Source organism: Lynx rufus, unplaced genomic scaffold (assembly GCF_022079265.1).
Source record: "Lynx rufus isolate CCGP_SWC_20201006 ecotype Redwood Valley unplaced genomic scaffold, mLynRuf1.p SCAF_22, whole genome shotgun sequence".
In the NCBI taxonomy this organism is placed as follows: Eukaryota; Metazoa; Chordata; class Mammalia; order Carnivora; family Felidae; genus Lynx; species Lynx rufus.
Window position 1 is genome coordinate 22,939,385 of NW_025814837.1, and position 21,411 is coordinate 22,960,795.

The 21,411-nt window shown below is 38.2% G+C and overlaps 1 protein-coding gene across 1 annotated transcript in view; it reads right to left on the bottom strand.

The window, feature by feature from the left end:
- The window catches only part of MYOM1 (myomesin 1), a 166,279-nt gene that overhangs the window by 116,212 nt on the left and 28,656 nt on the right, over window positions 1-21,411 (bottom strand). The window lies entirely within an intron of this gene.

Below are 21,411 nucleotides of genomic sequence, written 5' to 3' on the forward strand. Positions count from 1 at the left end.
AATAAATAAATGCACAATCTTTATGTAGCTCTTGAATGAACTGAAATGCATTTTCATTCAAATATATAAAGTGGTCATAAATTTCAGGAGTTCAGGAATCTCTCAAATTAATCCATGGATTCATGTTAAAAGCCCCTGGTCTACATTGTAATGAAAGATATCCACAATAGGGACCTCTACCAGAACTGTGTGTACTATCCTTGTAATTTGAAATAATTCTAAAACAAAATGTTAATACTAAAAAGTCCCCTTGTCCACAGAAAATTTGGGGGAAAAGTGAAGCCATGTGTGTGATGTGTCATGGGAAAAGCAAGCTGCCCAGTTGAAACAGAAAAACCTTCCAAACCATCCAAACCTGACCTTTTCTCAATCTTTAAGAAGCATCAGGAAAAGCAAAGAGATGACCTAAATCAAAGCAGAAGACAGGCCAAATGCACACATAGTGCGAAATGAACACATAATAATGCAAGCAAATCTATCCTCTGCTAAACAAGTAGCACCGAATCACAGGGCTTCTAGAGAGTACAGAGGTGGGTGCAGTGGCTCTGGGCCTGGGGGTACAGGGTAGGCTACTGTCTTTGATCCCCAGACTGGAGTGGCAAACTTCTTCCTCTCCCACTAACTAGCTCCTCCTCTAGGGTGAATAGCTATGTCCTAGTCTATGATCAGCATTAAAATTAAAGGTTAGAACTTTGAATTCAAGCTTGTGGATTGGTTACCAATTGGAAGGCTGAGTGAAATTTGTTCCTGGCTGCCTGTTCCAGGCAGCAGCAAAATGACTGCATTCTATACCCCCAGTAGATTACAAAGTACAGGCTGTGCTAATGCAGGTCTAAGTTTAAAGTGCTATTTTCCTTCTCCTCTTTAATTAATTACCATGCAAAATAAAATTAATTTTAGAATTTAAGAGTTACCTTTTCTCCTACTTATACAACATTTGCATTTTTCATTTTACTCTTGCTTTTCTTTTAAAAAAATTTTTTTTAATATTTACTTATTTTTGAGAGCAAGACAGAGCATGAGCAGGGAGGGCAGAGAGAGAGGGAGACACAGAATCTGAAGCAGGCTCCAGGCTCCAAGCTGTCAGCACAGAGCCCGATGTGGGGCTTCAATTCTCAAACCGTGAGATCATGACCTGAGCCAAAGTCAGATGCTCAATGGAATGAGCCACCCAGGTGCCCCAACTCTTGCTTTTCTATTTTTGCTCTTTTTTACTTTCATTCTGTCTATAGTCATTCTTATGAGATCATATTTTCAACATTTATCTACATCAAAATGGTTATGATTTGTCATTCTTTTTGTTGTATTGTTGCTCCTTTTTTCTATCATTTTCTCTTTAAGATGATTTTTTTTTAAAGTAGGCTTCATGCCCAGCACGGAGCCCAACATGGGGCTTGAACTCACGACCTTGAGATCAAGACCTGAGTTGAGATCAAGAGTCGGATGCTTAACCGACTGAGCGACCCAGGTGCCCCTAAGATGAATCTTTTAAATGATGCACTTATCACATAGAATGTACCTGAATGTCATTATTCCATCTTTACAGGTAAATCACAGCAGCTGGTTTTTAATATTGAACTTTATGGTAAAGATTCATGGCACTATCATCGATCTCCTGTCATATGTTATTTGGAACAAAAAACTTCACAGACAGCATTATGATGTTTTGTATTATATAGTATTATTTAGAAAATCCAGGCGTGCCTGGGTGGCTCAGTTGGTTAAGTGTGTAACTCTTAATTTTGGCTCAGGTCATGATCTCATGGTTGTGAGATGGAGTCCCACGTGGGGTTCAGCACAGAGCCTGCTTGGGATTATCTCTCTCTGCCCTTGCCCCACTCATGCTTGCTCTCTCTCTCTCTCAAAACTCAAAAAAAAAAAACAAAAAAAAGAAAAAGAAAAAGAAAGAAAGAAAAAGAAAATCCAAAGTACTTAGGAAAAAATCTTTTTATGTTCTTTAAAGTTTCTTCAAGCTTTTAAATACTAATAATAAATAAAAAGCATGTGAGGGATTAGATGTTAAAATACTATGCCAACAGACTATTTAGCAATAACTCATTTACTGAAGATAGCAAACAAAACTAAATCAGAGAAACATCAAATTTTAAGGAACTGACTATGTCATAATCAGTCCAAATAGTTATTTGCAGAAAACCATCAATAGTCTATTTTGTTATGATCCGTGAACACTGAAGCCCAACATCTTACTCTATTGAATTCTGAAGCTGAATGTTTTTACAGGAGAATATTTTAAGTAGAACATGTAAAATTTAAATTTCTTTGAATTTAAATCAAAAGATGAAATAAGGTTTTGCTAACCTCTTGGGTTTTTAGTTGTATCTAAATATTGAAAATAATCCTCTATCTTACAAGTTCATTTCTGAGTAGACACTAAACTTGATATGCATGGATCTATTTGGGTGTTTTCTAACTATTAAAACTACAATTAATGTTCTTTATGTACTCAGCTTAAATCGTGAAGCTTTCTGAATTTCCATTTATGGAGGCAATGAAATTAAGCAATGGTTAAGGATTGATTTGTGTGTGCATACATGCACACACACATCTATAACTGTGTCTATATTTTGGCACTCTGCTACCAATTGGGGTATGTCCTGTTAATATGCCTAAAGTTAACAGAATTTAAAGAAATATCATGGTGTGTGTGGCATCATCACATCTACAACCAGCAGCATCACAGAGAAGGGATGTAGCCAAGCTCTCTCCGGAAATATTTCAGGAACTCAGAAAGAGGCTTAGACCTTCATCCAATTCAAATACTGAACAACAACCAAAGACAACATTCTGCTATTACAACTTCATAATTATACTTTACAGGAAAATAAAGAACAAAACCACTTATAGGAAGATATCTCAAGGATATTTATAACAGGCTCCTCATTTTATAGTTTGGAATACACAGAGTGTCTTTATAACTTGCCCATGTTCACACAGCAAGTTGGTAGTGCAAGAAGGACTAGCACCCATCTAGGTCAGTGTTCTTACCACTATACCAGTGGTCTCTAACTTTTGTGACTGAGCACTCCCAACCCAAAAATATTGGGGGCATGCCACTTATATACGTTTGTTTATTTGTAAGTTCTATGCATATACTACTATATAAATAGTCTCACTCACTCTATGAAACACTCAATCAATAGAAACATTTTAAAGACCAAATCTGATGTTTTTGAAAAACTAGTAGTGCTAACTAATATTTCTTCCTATGCTTCCATGGTTTGCCTTTGTGGATATCCCACTTTGGAAACCATAATACCATATCACACTGCCTATACTGACTCCCATTGTGATTTGCTATTCCTTAATTTATTCATAGATCATGAAATCATCACAGTTCAGTTGAAAATATAGCCTTAAAAAACTCGTTAGATTTTACATGAAGTAAAATCAGTTCCTTAAAGTTATGTTTGTAATCATCATGTAATTTGGGGAAACTGTCCTAGTTCTCCAGGATGAGAAACTTTATTTATACTTACATTAAGTAGGGATCTGCTTACTGGCTATAGTACTTTCTGAAAATGTGATAACCTGTTGGCATGTTGCAGAAAAATGATGGGCTGTAGGCATTGTCTTTTGTTGACACTGCTCCCAAACCTAGCCTCACCCAACCCTATTTGCTCAGGTTATACTGCATTATTACTTGATCTTTCCCACTGCCTATGACCACCCACAGAGAGGGATAGTCTATAATCTTTGTATCCATACTCTATCCACTTTGTATCCACACTGTGCCTGATGATGTTCAATAAATGTTTATTAAATGAAGTGAAATCATTCATTCCTGTATTTAGCCTAGCTCAGTGATTTTCAACCTTGGCTTCACACCAGAATCTGCTGAGGAGTTGTTAAAAATGACCAATGCAGAGATGGGACTTCTAGTATGGTGGAGTGAGTACTTCAGCAGTTACTATCCCCCAAAAGCAATGATAAAAATGGATACAAGTGTCAAAACCAACCCATTCAGGGCTCTGAAAATCAACCAAAGGCATACACAACACTGAGAACTAGTTATTCATCAAAAAGCCACTGAACTTTAGGTATGAACAATGGAAGTATGGCATTCTGCCTAGCCCTCTCTGCTCCCCCCTCCCTTAGCTCAGTTTATAAGGTAGTTCTACCAAAGTAGAAAAAGGCATGACAATCAGAATGTTCACTGCCAGAGGGGGCTGACTTGATTTGCAGCAGGGTATGATAAAACTCCATATCCAGAAGCACTGTGGGAAACACTAGCAATCTAAGTAGTAAACAAACAAAGGAAGACCAGAAGCTCAGTTAGCCTCAGGTTCCAATCATGGTTAGGACAAGCAGCAGACTGGCATATCAGCCAGCAATTTAATATATGAAATTTATTGTCAAATTGGTTTCCATACAACACCCAGTGCTCATCCCAAAAGATGCCCTCTTCACTACCCATCACCTACCCTCCCCTCCCTCCCACCCCCCATCACCCCTCAGTTTGTTCTCAGTTTTTAAGAGTCTCTTATGCTTTGGCTCTCTCCCACTCTGACCTCTTTGTTTTTTGTTTTTTTTTTTTTCTTCCCCTCCCCCATGGGTTTCTGTTAAGTTTCTCAGGATCCACATAAGAGTGAAGGCATATGGTATCTGTCTTTCTCTGTATGGCTTATTTCACTTAGCATCACACTCTCCAGTTCCATCCACGTTGCTACAAAGGGCCATATTTCATTCTTTCTCATTGCCACGTAGTACTCCATTGTGTATATAAACCACAATTTCTTTATCCATTCATCAGTTGATGGACATTTAGGCTCTTTCCACAATTTGGCTATTGTTGAGAGTTCAGCCAGCAATTTAATAGGAAGATCTTGGAAATAAGACTACCACAGGGGGCCTTCAAAAGTTCTCCATATGCCTGCATAGAAAAAACTGGAAAGGATGCAAGCTATCCACACATCATTGGTTGACTAAGCCTGTGTCCATGTACAGAAGACAGATAAGAGAGTCTAGACTAAGCAAAGCCAGGAAGTATGTATTCAAAAGTTACCTGAACTTTAAAGAATTTTTTATTAAATTTTTTAATGTTTACTTGATTTTGAGAGAGAGAGAGAGCACAAGTGGGGAAGGGCAGAGAGAGAGGGAGACACAGAATTTGAAGCAGGCTCCAAGCTCTGAGCTGTCAGCACAGAGCCTGACATGGGGCTCAAACTCACAAACCGTGAGATCATGACCTGAGCCAAAGTTAGATGCTTAACCAACTAAGCCACCCAGGTGCCCCAGGTTACCTGAACTTTAAATGTGCTCACCAATATACACGCAGATCAAATGCCAGGGAGTGAACTCTTTTGTTTGAGCACAATGTCTGGCCACTCATTTACAGGTCATTAATCTATGCACACACAAGTTGATCCCTATGAATTTAGGCTTAAAAATGAGAACAATAATTTAAAAGACATCAGCAGTCACACAGTGCTGGTAAACAGATCCTATAAGTACATTTAGACAAGTTATTAAACAAAACCAAAGCATAATGGCAATACATTTAAGGGAAAATTCAGAATCCAGAATTACTACAATATATTTTTTAACATGTCCAATTCTAAACAACAACAAAAATTATGGAACATGCCAAGAAATAGGAAAATGTGATCCACACCAACAGAATAAAACAGTAAATAAAAACTGTCTCTGGGTGCACTCTGATGTTGGATTTAACAAAGACTTCAAAGGAAAAATTATAAATATGTTCAAAGACTAAAAAAGGAAACCATGTTTAAAAATTAAAGGAAAGTATGACAATGACTCAAAAAAAGAGAGAATGTCAACAAAGAGAAATTATAAAATAGAATCAAATTTATTCAAGGAGCGCCTAGGTGACTCAGTCAGTTAAGCATCTGACTTTTAATTTCAGCCCAGGTCATGATCTCACAGATCATGAGTTTGAGTCCCATGTTGGGCTCTTCACTGACAGTGCTGAGCCTGCTTGGGATTCTCCTTCTCTCCCTCTCTCTCTGCCCCTCCCCCACTCTCTCAAAATAAATAAATAAACTTTAAAAATAAATAGATAGATAATAAATTGTTAAAGGGACTCAAAAAAGATTTTAGATAGAAGAATAAAGTATCAGTGAACTTGAAGATAAAAATTATCCAATCTAAAAAACAGGTAAAAGAATGAGTAAAACTTTTAAAATTTGCAGAGACCTGTGGGACATCATCAAACATTCCAATATATGAGTAATAGTAATATCATAAAGAAGAGAGATAGAGAAAGGGTAGGAAAATATATTTAAAGAAATGGCTTAAAACTTTCCAAATTTGATGACAAGTATTACTCTATGGATCCAGGATGCTCAACAAACCCAAGTAAGGTACACACAAAAGAGATACAAACCTAGATAAATCATAGTTAAACTGTTGAAAACCAAAGTCAGAGAGAAATCTTGAAAGTAGCAAGGGTACAATGATTAATCACATACAGGAGAAAAATATATTAATGGTTGACTTTTCATCAGAAACAATATATCCCAGAAGGCATTGATATGACTGAGCTATTTAAGTTCTGAAAAAAGTTAGTATCTATATCGAGGGGCACCAGGGTGGCTCAGTCGAGTGAGCATCCCACTTTGGCTCAGGTCATGATCTTGCAGTTTGTGAGTTCGAGCCCCACATCAGGCTCGCTGTTGTCAAACTATCAGCACAGAGTCCACTTCGGATCCTCCGTCCACCTCCGGCTGCCCCTCCCCCACTTGCAAAAAATAAAATTAAAAAATATTAAAACAAAAAGAATTCTATATCCAGAAAAACAAAAGCAAAAATAAACTATTGGGTCTATACCTAATTAAAATGCTTTTGCATTGTGAAGGAAACCATCAACAAAACAAACAGGCAATCTTTTGAATGGGAGAAGATATTTGCAAACGATATATCCAGTAAGGGGTTAATATCTAAAATATGTAAAGAATTTATACAACTCAACATAAAAAAAAAACTGATTAAAAATTTGGCACAGGATCTGAATAGACATTTCTCCAAACAGGACATACAGATGGCTCAAGAGATGTTGAGCATGAAAAGATTTTTTTTTTTTTTTAATTTACCTACAAATTAGTTAGCATATAGTGCAACAATGATTTCAGGAGTAGATTCCTTAATGCACCTTACCCATTTAGCCCATCCCCCCTCCCACAATTCCTCCAGTAACCCTCAGTTTGTTCTCCATATTTATGAGTCTCTTATGTTTTGTCCCCCTCCCTGTTTGTTTGTTTTTTTGCTTCCCTTCCCTTATGTTCATCTGTTCTGTGTCTTAAAGTCTCCATATGAGTGAAGTCATATGATTTTTGTCTTTCTCTGACTAATTTCGCTTAGCATAACACCCTCTAGTTCCATCCACATAGTTGCAAATGGCAAGATTTCATTCTTTTTGACTGCCGAGTAATAGTCCATTGTATATATATACCACTTCTTCTTTATCCATTCATCCATCGATGGACATTTGGGCTCTTTCCATACTTTGGCTCTATTGTTGATAGTGCTGCTATAAACATTGGGGTGCATGTACCCCTTCGAAACAGCATACCTATATCCCTTGGATAAATACCTAGTAGTGCAATTGCTGGGTCATAGGGTAGTTCTATTTTTAATTTTTTGAGGAACTCCATACAGTTTTCCAGAGTGGCTGAACGAGCTTGCATTCCCACCAACAATGCAAAAGAGATCCTCTTCCTCCGCATCCTCGCCAACATCTATTGTTGCCTGAGTTGTTAATGTCAGCCATTCTGGTAGGTGTGAGGTGGTAGCTCATTGTGGTTTTGATTTGCATTTCCCTGATGATGGGTGATATTGAACATTGTTTTATGTGTCGGTTGGCCATCTGGATGTTTTCTTGGAGAAGTGTCTATGAGCATTAAAAGGTTCTTAACATCATTAACCATCAGGGAAATGCAAATCAAAACCACAAGATTATTGCCTTACACCTATCAGAATGGTTAGAATCAAAACGACAAGAAATAACAAGTGTTGATGAAGATGCGGAGAAAGAAGAATCTTTGTAAATTGTTGGTGGGAATGTAAATTGGTACAGCCACTGTGGAAAACAGTATAGAGACTACTCAAAAAATTAAAAATAGAAATACCACATTATCCAGTAATTCCACTACTGGGTATTTAACCCCCCCAAAAATGAAAACACTAATTCAAAAAGATATATGCACCCCTATGTTTACTGCAGTATTATTTATAATAGCTGAGATATGGAAGTACCCCAAGTATCCATTGATAGATGAATATATTAAAAAATTAACTTATATATAATATACATATAATATATAATGAAATATTAATCACCCATAAAAAAGGATAAGATCTTGCCATTTACGACAACATGGATACACCTAAAAGGCATTATGCTAAGTGAAATAAGTCAAAGACAAATGCCATGCGATTTCATTTTATGTGGAATCTAAAAAAGCAAAACAAACAAAAAGCAGAAGCATACCTATAAACAAATATAAAAAACAATCTGATGGTTGGCAGAGGGAAGGCAGGTAGGAGGATGGGCAAAATGGCTGAAAGGGAGTGGGAGATACAGGCTTCCCATTACGGATTGAATAAGTCATGGAGATGAAAGGTATAGCATAGAGAATATAATTAATGGTATTCTAACGGTGTCATATGGTAACAAATGGTAGCACTTGTGGTGAGCACAGCATAACGTATAGACTTGTTGAATCACCATCTTGTACACCTGAAACTAATGTGGCATTGTGTATCAACTATACTTCAATGAAAAAATTCTATATCTAATAAAACTATCACTCAAAACTGAAGTCAAAGTGAAGACATTCCCAGACAAATGAAAACTGAGAGAATTCATTGCTAGCAGACCTGCCTTACAAAAAGTGTTAAAGCAAATCCCTCAGGTTTAAAGAAAATGACACCAGGGGCGCCTGGGTGGCTCAGCCAGTTGAGTGTCTTGACTTTGGCTCAGGTCATGATCTCACAGCTCTGTGAGTTCGAGCCCTGCATCGGGCTCTGTGCTGACGGCTCAGACCCTGGAGCCTGCTTCGGATTCTGTGTCTCCCTCTCTCTCTGCCCCTAACCCACTCGCATTCTGTCTCTGTCTCTCTCAAAAATAAATAAACATTAAAAAAAAATTTAAAGGAAATGACACCAGACAGTAATTTGAATCCACACACATACATACTCTTCTTTGTGAAGAATACCACAAAGTAAATATTTGGATAAATGTATTTGCATATATACATTTCCATTCTTTTCAATACTTTGAAGACATAGATTGCATAAAGCAATAGTTATCATACTGCATTGCTGGGTTTATAATATTAATTTTAATATATATGACCATTGTACAAAGGACAGGGGAGGAAATGAAGCCATATTGAAGCAAAGTTTCTCTGTTCTACCAGTATTAAATTAGTATAAATCTGAAGTAGAATGTGCTAAGTTAATATGTGCACTGCAATTCCTAAAGCAATATCTTTAAAAAAAAATGTAGTTAAGAAACAATGAAATTAAGTGGTACACTAAAAATGACTATTTAACATAAAACAGGGCAATAAAGGAGAAATAAATGAACAAAGGATATGAGATATACAAAGGATATGAAATATATAGAAAAAAAAACCCAAAAGTAGCAAACATAACACCAACCATATTAGTAATTTTATTAAATGTGAAGGGATTAAAAACTCCAAGGAACAGCAGATATTGTCAGAATGGGGATTTTTAAAAATCCAATTGTAGGCTGCTACAAAAGCCCCATTGCATATCCAAAGACACTTAGGGGCCCCTGGTTGACTCAGTCAGTAGAGTATGGGACTCTTGATCTCAGGGTTGTAAGTCTGAGCCCCATGTTGGGTGTAGTACTTCTTTTGACAAAGAAGTAGAAAACTTGTGTATTGAAAATGACAAAACATTATTATGATAAGTGAAAAAAGATCTGAATAAATAAATATTCCATGTTCATGGACTAAAAGATATTGTTAAGAAGGCACATTTTCCGGGGCGCCTGGGTGGCGCAATCGGTTAAGCGTCCGACTTCAGCCAGGTCACGATCTCGCGGTCCGGGAGTTCGAGCCCCGCGTCAGGCTCTGGGCTGATGGCTCAGAGCCTGGAGCCTGTTTCCGATTCTGTGTCTCCCTCTCTCTCTGCCCCTCCCCCGTTCATGCTCTGTCTCTCTCTGTCCCAAAAATAAATAAACGTTGAAAAAAAAAATTTAAAAAAAAAAAAAAAAAAAAAGGAGGCACATTTTCCAAAATTGTTCTACAGTTTCAACATTATTTCTTTTTAATTTTTTTAACATTTGTTTATTTTTGGGAGAGAGCATGAGTGAGGGAAGGGCAGACAGAGAGGGAGACACAGAATCTGAAGCAGGCTCCAGGCTCTGAGCTGTCAGCACAGAGGCCAATGCAGGGCTCAAACTCACAAACTGTGAGATCATGACCTGAGCTGAAGTCGGATGCTTACCGACTGCGCCACCCAGGCACCCCTCAACATGATTCTTATCAAAATCCCAGCAGATTTTTTTCTTTGTAGAAACTGCCAAGGTTATCTTAAAATTTATACAGAAATGTGAAGGAACACATAGGCAAAAGATTTTTTGTAGAAGAGGAACTGAGTTTGAAGACTTATATTCACTGATTTAAAACTTTTTATAAGTAACAATTTTAATTAATTCATTTTTGATAAAGGTGCTAAGGAATTAAAGGGGGAAAGAAAACCTTTTCAACAAATGGTGCTGGACCATTGTATATCCATATGTGAAAGGATGAACTTAGAACTTTACTCAATATCACATGCGTAATTTAATTAAAAATTAAAAATGCATCAAATTTCCTTTGTTTTTATATCTTTTATTTTTAAAAAATGTTTAACATTCATTTATTTTCAAGAAACAAAAAGAGACAGAATGCAAGTGAGGGAGGGGCAGAGAGAGAAGGAGACACAGAATCCGAAGCAGGCTCCAGGTTCTGAGCCATCAGCACAGACAGCGGGGCTTGAACCCACGAACCGTGAGATCATGACCTGAGCCAAAGTCAAACACTTAACCAACTGAGCCACCCAGGCACCAAAAAAATGGATCAAATTTCTACATGTAAAAGTGAAAATTATAAAACTCTTAGAAGATAAGAGAAACTCTTTATGATATTGAGTTAGCCAAAGAGTTCTTAGCAATAACACCAAAAGCATGATTCAAAAAGAAAGAAAAAAGGAATGAATTAAACTTCATCAAAATTGAAAAGTTCTGGCCTTTGAAAGACACTGTTAAGAGAATGAAAGGAATGAGAGAAAATATTTTCAAATACATATCTAATAAAGGATTGTATGTAAAATATTCAAATAACTCTGACAACTCAATAATAAGCAGAAAAAATCCATTTAAAAATATGCAAAAGAAAAAAAGAAGCAAAAGATTTGAACAGGCTTGTCACCAAAGAAGATATATAAATGGCTAATGAGCATATAAAAAGATGGTGAACATCATTAGTCATTAGGTAAGTGCAAATTAAAACCCAAAATGAGACCCCACTACCTACCGACAAGAATGGCTATAATAAATAAGACAGAAGGTAACTAATGTGGATAAACTGGAATTCTCATACATGGCTATGGGAATGTAAAATGGTACAGTCACTGCAGAAAACAATTGAATAGTTTCTCATAAAGTTAAACATAAACTTAGCATGTAGCTGATATTCTAGAAGGTGCTGGAGAAAGGTAACTTCAAAAATAGCCTTTCAAACTGTGTTATATGTAACAGTACCACTGAAATTTTCACAGGTTTATTTTTTAACTTTCCTTAACAACTTGATTTATTCGACAGATCCTATAAACATATTTATTCATATTCTACTGTGTGCAAAATACTGTGCCTGACTGGGGTGGGAAGGAGATATAAAGAGAAATTAAAGACCCTTGCTTTCTCAGAGCTTTACAACTTATAGGGGAATAAATGCTACCAGGCCTGACATGTCGTATAATGTCCATCAAGGAAGAAAGCACAAAAGGACAGAAGGAACACAGGCAGATACGCAGAAAGAACAGTGCAAACAAAAGTTGAATTCACAGGCTTGAGAGACAACTTCTGTCTGGGGTTACCAGGGAATCCTTTGTGGAAGAGCTGGACATTGAAAGAGGGGTAGGTCATCCTGGGATGACACAGTGGTAGGTGCAAAAGCTTCAAAGTAAAAGCTCGATTTTTATTGCTGACTTATGTATGTGTCATCGTTAGACTTTACTGAGTGGTCACAAAAGAACTGAACTCACTTTTATTATCACAACAATTTTCCTTTAAAACCGCATCTTCGTATATATTTGCAACTTATTCCTGTTGCATACAAACAAAATGCTCAGCTGTTTACCAGAAGAAAGGGAGAGGCAGCGGTTTTAGTGAACTATGGGTCATCCTTCTCGGCTGTCTTCACTCAGCTAGTCAGCCACTCCTTGGGGGCTTCTGGTATCTGAAGCCCTATCTCTTTCATCTTCAGCACCCCCTGGAGGGTCAGGAATAAGTACTTGAAGTCTGCAGTCTCTCTTTTCATTTCTACTTTTCCATCAGTCATATCTCCCTCTTGCAAAACTTGAAAGACAATACTTTCTTTGGGGTTTTATGAAAAGGTTGTTTCGGATCTACTTTTGATTTAGAGTAGCTTCGTTCTATGATCCTCCTTTGATATGGGTATCATGTCAGGCTCAACACTTCTACTGACCTTTCAATTCTCCTGTTTCCCAATCCGAACACTTATGGAGGTTTCAGGAGAACATCAAAGTTAGACAAGTAGTAGACTTTGAGTCCTTTCTTTTTCACTAATACACTTTGCAGAAAAGGCTTCTAATAAGATATGAGCATGAATTTTGTTTGATTAACATCACTCTTGAAATTTACTGATGTGTAGCGCCATAATAAGTAAACATTCTTGGTTTTTTGTTTGGTTTTGCATTATTTACCTTACACTTGTCTTTTTTCCCCTTCTCCATTTCACTTTCTTAGCCATGAAAATATTTTATTTTTAGTTTTAAAAAAAATGTTTAGCTATTTAAATAGGAATGTAGCCACAATTTTTTCTTCTCTTTATTGCTTTATTTTTTCCATTATTTAAGTTTCCACCGATAATTAACATTTTATCTTCCTTTTGGTAATTTTCCACAGCTAATGTATAGCCGTGAGCTAAAAGCAAATACCATGGAGGTTTGAACCACTTTTCAACATGAATGGAGAACAGTCATGTGTTCTAGAAAAGGTGAAGGAGTAAAACACTGAGAGATTTAAATCTTTTGTGGTCCTTCTCTACACATACCCTTCAGTTTTTATCCATTTATGACTATTTTAGAAATTAACCCAGATTATGGCCTATTTTTAAGCAGAAGTGAAAAGGTTTACTCCATAGTTCCTAGATATTATATTATGCACGACACTTGAAGGAGATGCCTTATAAAGTTTTAGTCTGTGAACTGAAAATTGTCCAGGGTTTTAAAAAGTTAGTCTTATTATTTATAAGGCAGCCCAGAAATCCACATCCCACCCCACTTTGAGAATGGTCACTGTGGTTGCATGGAAGTTACCCCCCCTCCTTTGAGGTGCTCTTGCTTTCTCTTGTTTCATCTAGAAAGGCTGCTGTGGAAAAGGTCAAGCCTGTTGCTACGGCTCCCATGGGCTTCCAGAGTTCGGACATCTCTGTAGGGAAGCTCAGTTACACTCTACTGCCCAGCCAGCCAGGAACAGAGCTAACATTTCACATTGGAGCCTGGGAGGTACCACTTTGCCCCCCTTCCACCTTTGGCTGACCCATTCTATTCCTACTCTACTAAAGGACATGCCTTCCTTCTCACAGGATGGTTCACCTGTCTGTGGAAGATGAATGCCATTCTGGAGGTATCTTGTATCATCTAAACTTGAATTTATCCTGCAAAAGAGCCCAGCAAATAACAGTTTTGAGTGACAGGGCAAAGCACAGGTAACAGAATGAATCACATCCTACCCGGACTCAGTGTAAGTACCTGTGAAAGGAAGGGCTTAAGTTAGATGAGCTTTTGGTCTCTTCCTGTTTGACCATTCCACAGTTCTGTGGATCCACAAACTGCTGATAATATGAAGCGGTATTACCAGGAGTGACAGTCCCAGTTCTCTCCATGCAAACAAGCCACATGTTTATAGCAGTGATAGTAGGGACAGGAGATTGACATATGGCGAAGGCTACTCTCCTTGGATTCAGGGATTCAGAACATAACTCAGTTGGCTTATAAAGAAGTAATCGGCAGGGCACCTGGCTGGCTTGGTCAGCAGAGCACGTGACTCTTGATCTTGGGGTTGTAAGTTTGAGCCCCATGTTGGGTATAGAGATTACTTTAAAATAAAGTATTTTTTTGTAAAAAAAGAAGTAATTGGCAATAAACTTGCCTATTTCTTGGGGGAAAAAAGTAACTGACTTTTCTGCTTTCATTAGATTTTTCTCTGATCTTTTTCTTTCATATGGGAAATAATGTAACTCGTCATTTTCTTAGTATTTAAAATGTGGAAGACAAATCCCAGAACACTAAATTGACTTTTGTAATCCAGAAACTGTGGTGCTTTTTCCTTATATACAATAGTTAAGCTTTTATTTAGAGATGAGACTATGAGACTATTTCTAGAGGAGAAAAGGTAAGAGTAGGCAACCTGGATATATCAGTGGCTTTCCAAACAAACTTCATTTCCCATAACTGTCTATAGTTCAATAATTTTTTGTAATTCATATTCAGCCGCTTGAATCTATAGGTGGACCTAAATCCCCATACAACTATGGTTATTTCAGGTGTTTTTCCTATTAAGTACCTTAAAAAACACTAACAGTGGAACAATGTACTTCATTGGATCTTGGGGAATGAAGAATAAGGGTACGGTTTTACCATCATTATACTGCCTAAAGAGACTCTCAGAAAATTCATTGTATAACAAATCTACATGGATCTTTTTGCAGCCTCAAAACTATGTGGCTATGGGAGTTGAAAAGCCCTGTGACAAATCTGGTAGAAGTAAGAATTCAGCGAAAGCTAATAAATCCAAAAATATGTTCACCATATCCTTTCTGACTGCCCATCTGCCCTGCCTGGACTACAGCATTGGCCTCCTATCTGGGTGACCTGCTTCTGCTCATGCACCAGTCTGTTCTCCACAGAGCAGCCACAGTGCTCCTGTCACAACTTAAGTCAGATCAAGTCATTTCTGTGCTCAAAACTTTGCCAAGACTCCCTCCAACTCAGAATAAAAAATTCTTACAATGGCCCACAAGGCCATTTGGTTGGCCATGCCCTGTCCATTTCCTTTCTGACATCTTCACGTACTTTCCCCTCATTCCTCTGTTCCCTCAGTGGCCTCGATGCTGTTCCTTGCTGAAAGGCCTTGTAGTGGCTGTTCTCAATGTCTGGTGCACCTTTCCGCCAGACAATTCCCTCTGCTACTTCACATCTTTGTTCAGATATCACCTTCCTGAGGAGGTCTGACTACTCTACTTAAAATTCCAACCTGCACCCCCACCCCACATACTGATGTGTCTTAGCCTACTCGATTTTTTTATTACTTCCATAACATCTATTACCTTCTAGAGTGATATAAAATTCAAGGCCCTTTTGATTATACTTATTGTTTATGGCCTGTCTCTCCATGCTAGAACATATCCTCCATGAGGGCAGGAATCTTTGTCAGTTTTGTTCAGCAATCTATCCCAAGCACCTAGAGCAGTGCTTAGCACACAGGAGGCATTCAATAAATAGTTAGTGAATGAATGGACAATACTTAAACCTCAGTGACTGTCCCTGTGTGCTATTACATCAAGTACCTTATGTGATTATTTCTTTTAGACTTCCCAACATGAGGGATAAACATTTTCCCCATTTTACAGATGAAGAAACTGAGAGGTTAACTAGCTTATCTGAAGTCACAAGTCTAACTCCAATATCCCCTTTGCATTATAACATCTGGAAATGAATATGTAGAAAATGGATACTAATCTGATGCCAGCAGCTGAGGTCAAGACACAGAAATGTCCACAGGCAGTAGATTTCTTTGGTAACATCTTTTGAAACCACCCTAGGGTGGGAAATAGAGCAGGTTTTCAGGTCCCCCTCTGTCCTGCTGTAATCAAACCTGCCAATAAAAGACAGAGGCTTCTGTGTTCAGTGGTCTCTATTTTGAACATTGGTATCTTCTGTCTGAATTGGAATTGTTTTGAGCATTAGCATATTCTTTGCAAACTATAGTAGTTTCAAAAGAGGTTATTACTTGGGTAACCACCAAGGGTAGTTTATCAATGTGACATGAGTGTAGGTAAGGGCATAATTTAAAGTTAGGCAGAGGTGTGCCTGGGTGGCCTAGCTGGTTAAATGCCATACTTCAGTTCAGGTCATCATCTCACAGTTCATGAGTTTGAGCCCAACATAGGGCTCTGTGCTGACAGCTCGGAGCCTGGAGCCTTCTTCGGATTCTGTCTCCCTTTCTCCCTGCCCCTTCCCCCACCCTCTCTCTTTCGCTCTCTCTCTCTCAAAAATAAATAAATATTTAAAAATTTTTAAAAAACAACAAAATAAAAAAAAATAAAGTTAGGCAGAATATCCCAGACAAGTTACTCATGCCTCAGTTTTCTCGTCCCCACACTAGTGTCTTCTACAGTCCCTTGTGAGTCACTATGTCTGATTCTAAGTGACAAGTTAAAGAGTCTGTGAGGTTTCAAGTTTGGCATTCATGAATGCTCCTGGATCGATTGTCCCCTATTCTGAATCTTGTTATTGTGGTGCTCAATGGCTTTTCTAGTAGGAGGGCAAATAAAAGGAAACATAATGAAAAACTATATATTGCTGCTTCAAGAAAAATCTGGTGGCTATGAGGTGAAGGGGAGTTGGCTGATCATAACTGTCACTGGGTATTCATGGAAAGGGTGGGGGGCTTGGGGTACGATGGGGGTTAAAATCATTATTCTACCATTTCTTAGTGCAAGGGAGAAAATTTATTTAGTCTACTTGGGCTCTAATTTTCTCATTTTTATTCTTTAATGTTTATTTATTTTGGCAGAGAGAGAGACAGAGAAGAGAGCACAGGTGGGGCAGAGAGGGAGAGAGGGAGGGAAAGAATCCCAAGCAGGCTCTGCACTCTCAGCACAGAGCCTCACGAACTGTGAGATCATGACCTGAGCCAAAAGCAAGAGACCCATGTTCAACTGAGCCACCCAGGCACCCCAAATTTTCTCATTTTTAAATTTTTTTTTCAACGTTTATTTATTTTTGGGACAGAGAGAGACAGAGCATGAACGGGGGAGGGGCAGAGAGAGAGGGAGACACAGAGTCGGAAACAGGCTCCAGGCTCTGAGCCATCAGCCCAGAGCCCGACGCGGGGCTCGAACTCACGGACCGCGAGATCGTGACCTGGCTGAAGTCGGACGCTTAACCGACTGCGCCACCCAGGCGCCCCAGTTTTCTCATTTTTAAAAAGAGAATAATAATTTCTACTTCTCAGGGTTACTGTAAAGATACAGTAGTATAGAGGATACTGTGCTGAATTGCATCATATGGGTTGAATTTCAACTGTTTAGAATCAAGAAATTCAATATCTACCATTACCACAGGGTTGAGAGACAACTCTAAATCCCTCCATCATCCTAGACTATGCTGTGTTGTCTCTGCTTTTTGAAAGTTATTCATTCCTACCAAGTGTAACAAAATATTTCATTTATTATTTCCATCTTAATGTGTGATCCAGCTTACTGAAAAGAAAGTTACCATGATTTCCATAATATCACACTCCCTATAAATATCTGCGTTAATTCATCCTAACTTCGTATAATATTGGTATTGGAAAAGGGACCCTCAGGCCACACACTGGGTTGTCTGATGTTTATATTCACACTTTCTAGTGCAGTGGTTCTGACCTTTGTTGAGTCACAGTGTTCTCCGGGAATCTGATAAAAACTATGGTCTTTCTCAGCAAAAACAAATTCTCACCTGTGCCTAATTTTGTACATAATTTCAGATCAACCAAGACCCTGTTGAAATCTATTCAAGGATAGAAGTTAAGAACTCTTGCCGAATGGTAGTTATAAGTACCATTTCTCCTTTAATCACTGATAGTATTTGTGGATTATTTGCATGAAACAACAATTTTGTGTCACTTTGTCTTCCTGAATTACTTTAATTTAGGGGTTTTTTTTCACTGTGACTAAGAATAAAGGCATTTATAATAAGTGTTCCAGGATTTATTTTATAACCCTTGGCTTACAATTCAATTGGTAACTGATCTGTGCTTATAACCACATTGACGCTGAACGAGCCATTGTTCCTAAGATTTACTGAGGTCAGCCAAGCCCTGAGCACATATCAGTCTCCATAGTTTCCATTTTACCACTGGACATCTAATAACAAAGCAGAGGGTAAAAATAGATCAAGCCTAGTGTTTACATACATTCCACAGAATTGCATTTATAACGCTAAGGATTTTAATCAACAACACTTGTCACAATCCAAAGAGAGATATTTCATTTAGCGGGGAAAAGTTGCTCCTCCATTTTGAGAGAACGAAAATACAACCTAAAGGAATTACGAAGATTCTGAAATGTTCAAAGAATATTATCTGCACCTGTTAGCTCTAGGTCTAAAAAAAGAAAAACTAAAATAACCCCAGGATTAGGTTGGCTTTCTTTTCCTTTACATTGCATTACATAAAGGGAAAAATATTGGTGTTTTCTTCCCTCTCTTGTTTCTGGGTCAACATTTCTAGGTTAGTATATTTCTACCAAGAGTCTGAGTTCTTCAACATTAAAGCCATTAATGAATACCTACCTACCTTCCTGCCTACATAAAATACAGACATAGTAGGAAAGAACACGATGTGAAGTTGAGTATAGGAAAATAATTACAGTTCCATATCCTATAGAAAGCTTATTATGCGAGGCTTTTAAAGCTGAAATGGCTACGTGTTCCAAAGATAACACAGAGCAATTTTTTTCTGAATAAAATATAAAAATGCTCAAAGTTCAATTACTAATGTTTAATATAATATATCCAATTATAAATAAATATGAATAGGGGTGCCTGGGTGGCTCAGTCAGTTGAGCGTCCGACTTCGGCTCATGTCATGATCTCACAGTTTGTGAGTTCGAGCCCCGCGTCGGGCTCTGTGCTGACAGCTCGGAGCCTGGAGCCTGCTTCGGATTCTGTGTCTCCCTCTCTCTCTGCCCCTCCCCTACTCGTGCTCTGTCTTTCTCTGCCTCTCAAAAATAAAGAAACGTAATAAAAAAATGTTTTTAATAAATATGAATATTACACATATGGTTAAAACAAGAATTTGTTTAAAATTTTAACATAAAATTTAGCAACAGAGTTGAAGAAGTGAAGATCTCTTTAAAATACAAATTCATAGGGCGCCTGGGTGGCTCAGTCAGTTAACCGTCCGACTTCAGCTCAGGTCATGATCTTGCGGTTCATGAGTTCCAGCCCCACGTCAGGCTCTGTGCTGTCAGCTCGGAGCCTGAAGCCTGCTTTGGATTCTGTGACTCCCTCTCTCTCTGCCCCTCCCCTGCTCATGTTCTCTCAAAAATAAATAAACTTCAAAAAAATTTTAATACAAATGCAGAAAACTCTATAGATTCTATAGCTTGGGGAAAGGAAATAAATACACAAGCAGTGACATTAACAACTATACAATAATGAAAATACCCATCTTCTACCTCTTCTATAGACTCAGCACAGTCTTGGAAAATGGATATTTAAAATGTAATCCTCCTCTATTACAAGACAGCTGCTTTCCTAAATGAGGTTCTTAATGTTCTATGGAACATTCTTCAGAACAAAATGATGCTGCCACATACACATGGTGTTAATTCCCCCCAACTTTCCTTTGGAAGGCAGTTCATCTGAAGCAAGTGCTAAAAGAAATGAATTCACCTTAGCGACAATATTTCCATATTTACAGCCAACACAAAGTCCTTCTGAATATCCCATGAAAGTGAGATGGCAAGATGATCCTGTTCCATTTTAAATGGAATTTCATAACGTTGCCATCATATATCCTAGGTAAGCCCCAGCAGACTCTGGCTCTGTTACTGAACAGAGCAGAAACTCCCAGGAGGTCCCTGCTCGTGCCCAAGAAACAACAGCTGTAGATCAGGTGCTGCTTAAACCCACTGGGGATTCATTCAGGAATTTCTTCCTTCAGAAATCATCCTCACTTTGATTCATACAAACCACTGTGTTATTTCCTTAATAATACCTTTAAATCCCAGAAATAAACACTTTTCTAGTTGTCCTAACAGATATTTTGTGGACTTAAATTTTGTAAAACTTAAAATTATATTATTATGTTTATAACAAAAGTATGCAACTATGCCAGATGCTTTGGAGGGGATTCAAGGCAGCAAGTGGTTATTTACCACATAGTCCAAAAATGTCTATGTTTTCAAGTTCAGCAATTTCTTCTGTGGACTATAGATAGATTTTTTCTAATATTTTTTAACATTTATTTATTTTTGAGAGACTGAGAGAGACAGAGTGTGAGTGGGGGAGGGTCAGAGAGAAGGTGACACAGAATCCGAAGCAGGCTCCAGGCTCCAGGCTCCGAGCTGTCAGCACACAGCCCTACGTGGGGCTCAAACCCACAAACCACAAGATCATGACCTGAGCTGAAGTTGGACACTTAACTGACTGGGCCACCCAAGTGCCCCAGGATTTTTAATAAAATCACATAAATCTTGCAAGTGTTTTTTTGATTCCCATGAAACATTTCATTCTGGATATCAAGAAAATAAAAACTGGCTTGGGCTGAGAAAGTAAGCATCTGCCCATCATTCATCAGGCTGGAACAAAGGACACAGAAGCCAATTGCAAATTTCACAGGAAACATTTCTCCAAGGGATACTGCTGCTGTAAAAGGTTGTGGTAACCTCCTTCTTTGTGTGACTACAGATCACTGAGAAACTTTCTTCTCTAATATCAAAGATTATCAGTAAGTTTGCCGTTTGAAATTTTATCAGTGAGAATGAGACAATGTACTCTTACCTGGATGACCCCAGTCACTGTTGACACAAAGAAGCAGCCTCAGTTCCCAACCCTGGGGCTGAGCTCCCACATTAAGGGTTTCTGGATACAACCGTCCTCATTTATCTCAACTTCACTGTTTCCAGTAGAAACAGGACCCTGGGTTCACTTTGCAACCAAACCTGCATGTAAACTCCACTCTTCCTAGAATGCTATAGTAACTCTCTTTCCCTCTGTGGCGTGGTCTCCCTCATTGCAATGGGTTGATCAATCTACTTTGATCAGAATACAGATTTATTCCTGGTATTCTTAAGCTGACTGAGATAAGGGCCTAGTTTTATAAAATGTTCTAGCTGGGGCGCCTCTGTGGCTCAGTCGGTTGAGCGTCCGACTTCAGCTCAGGTCATGATCTCACACTCG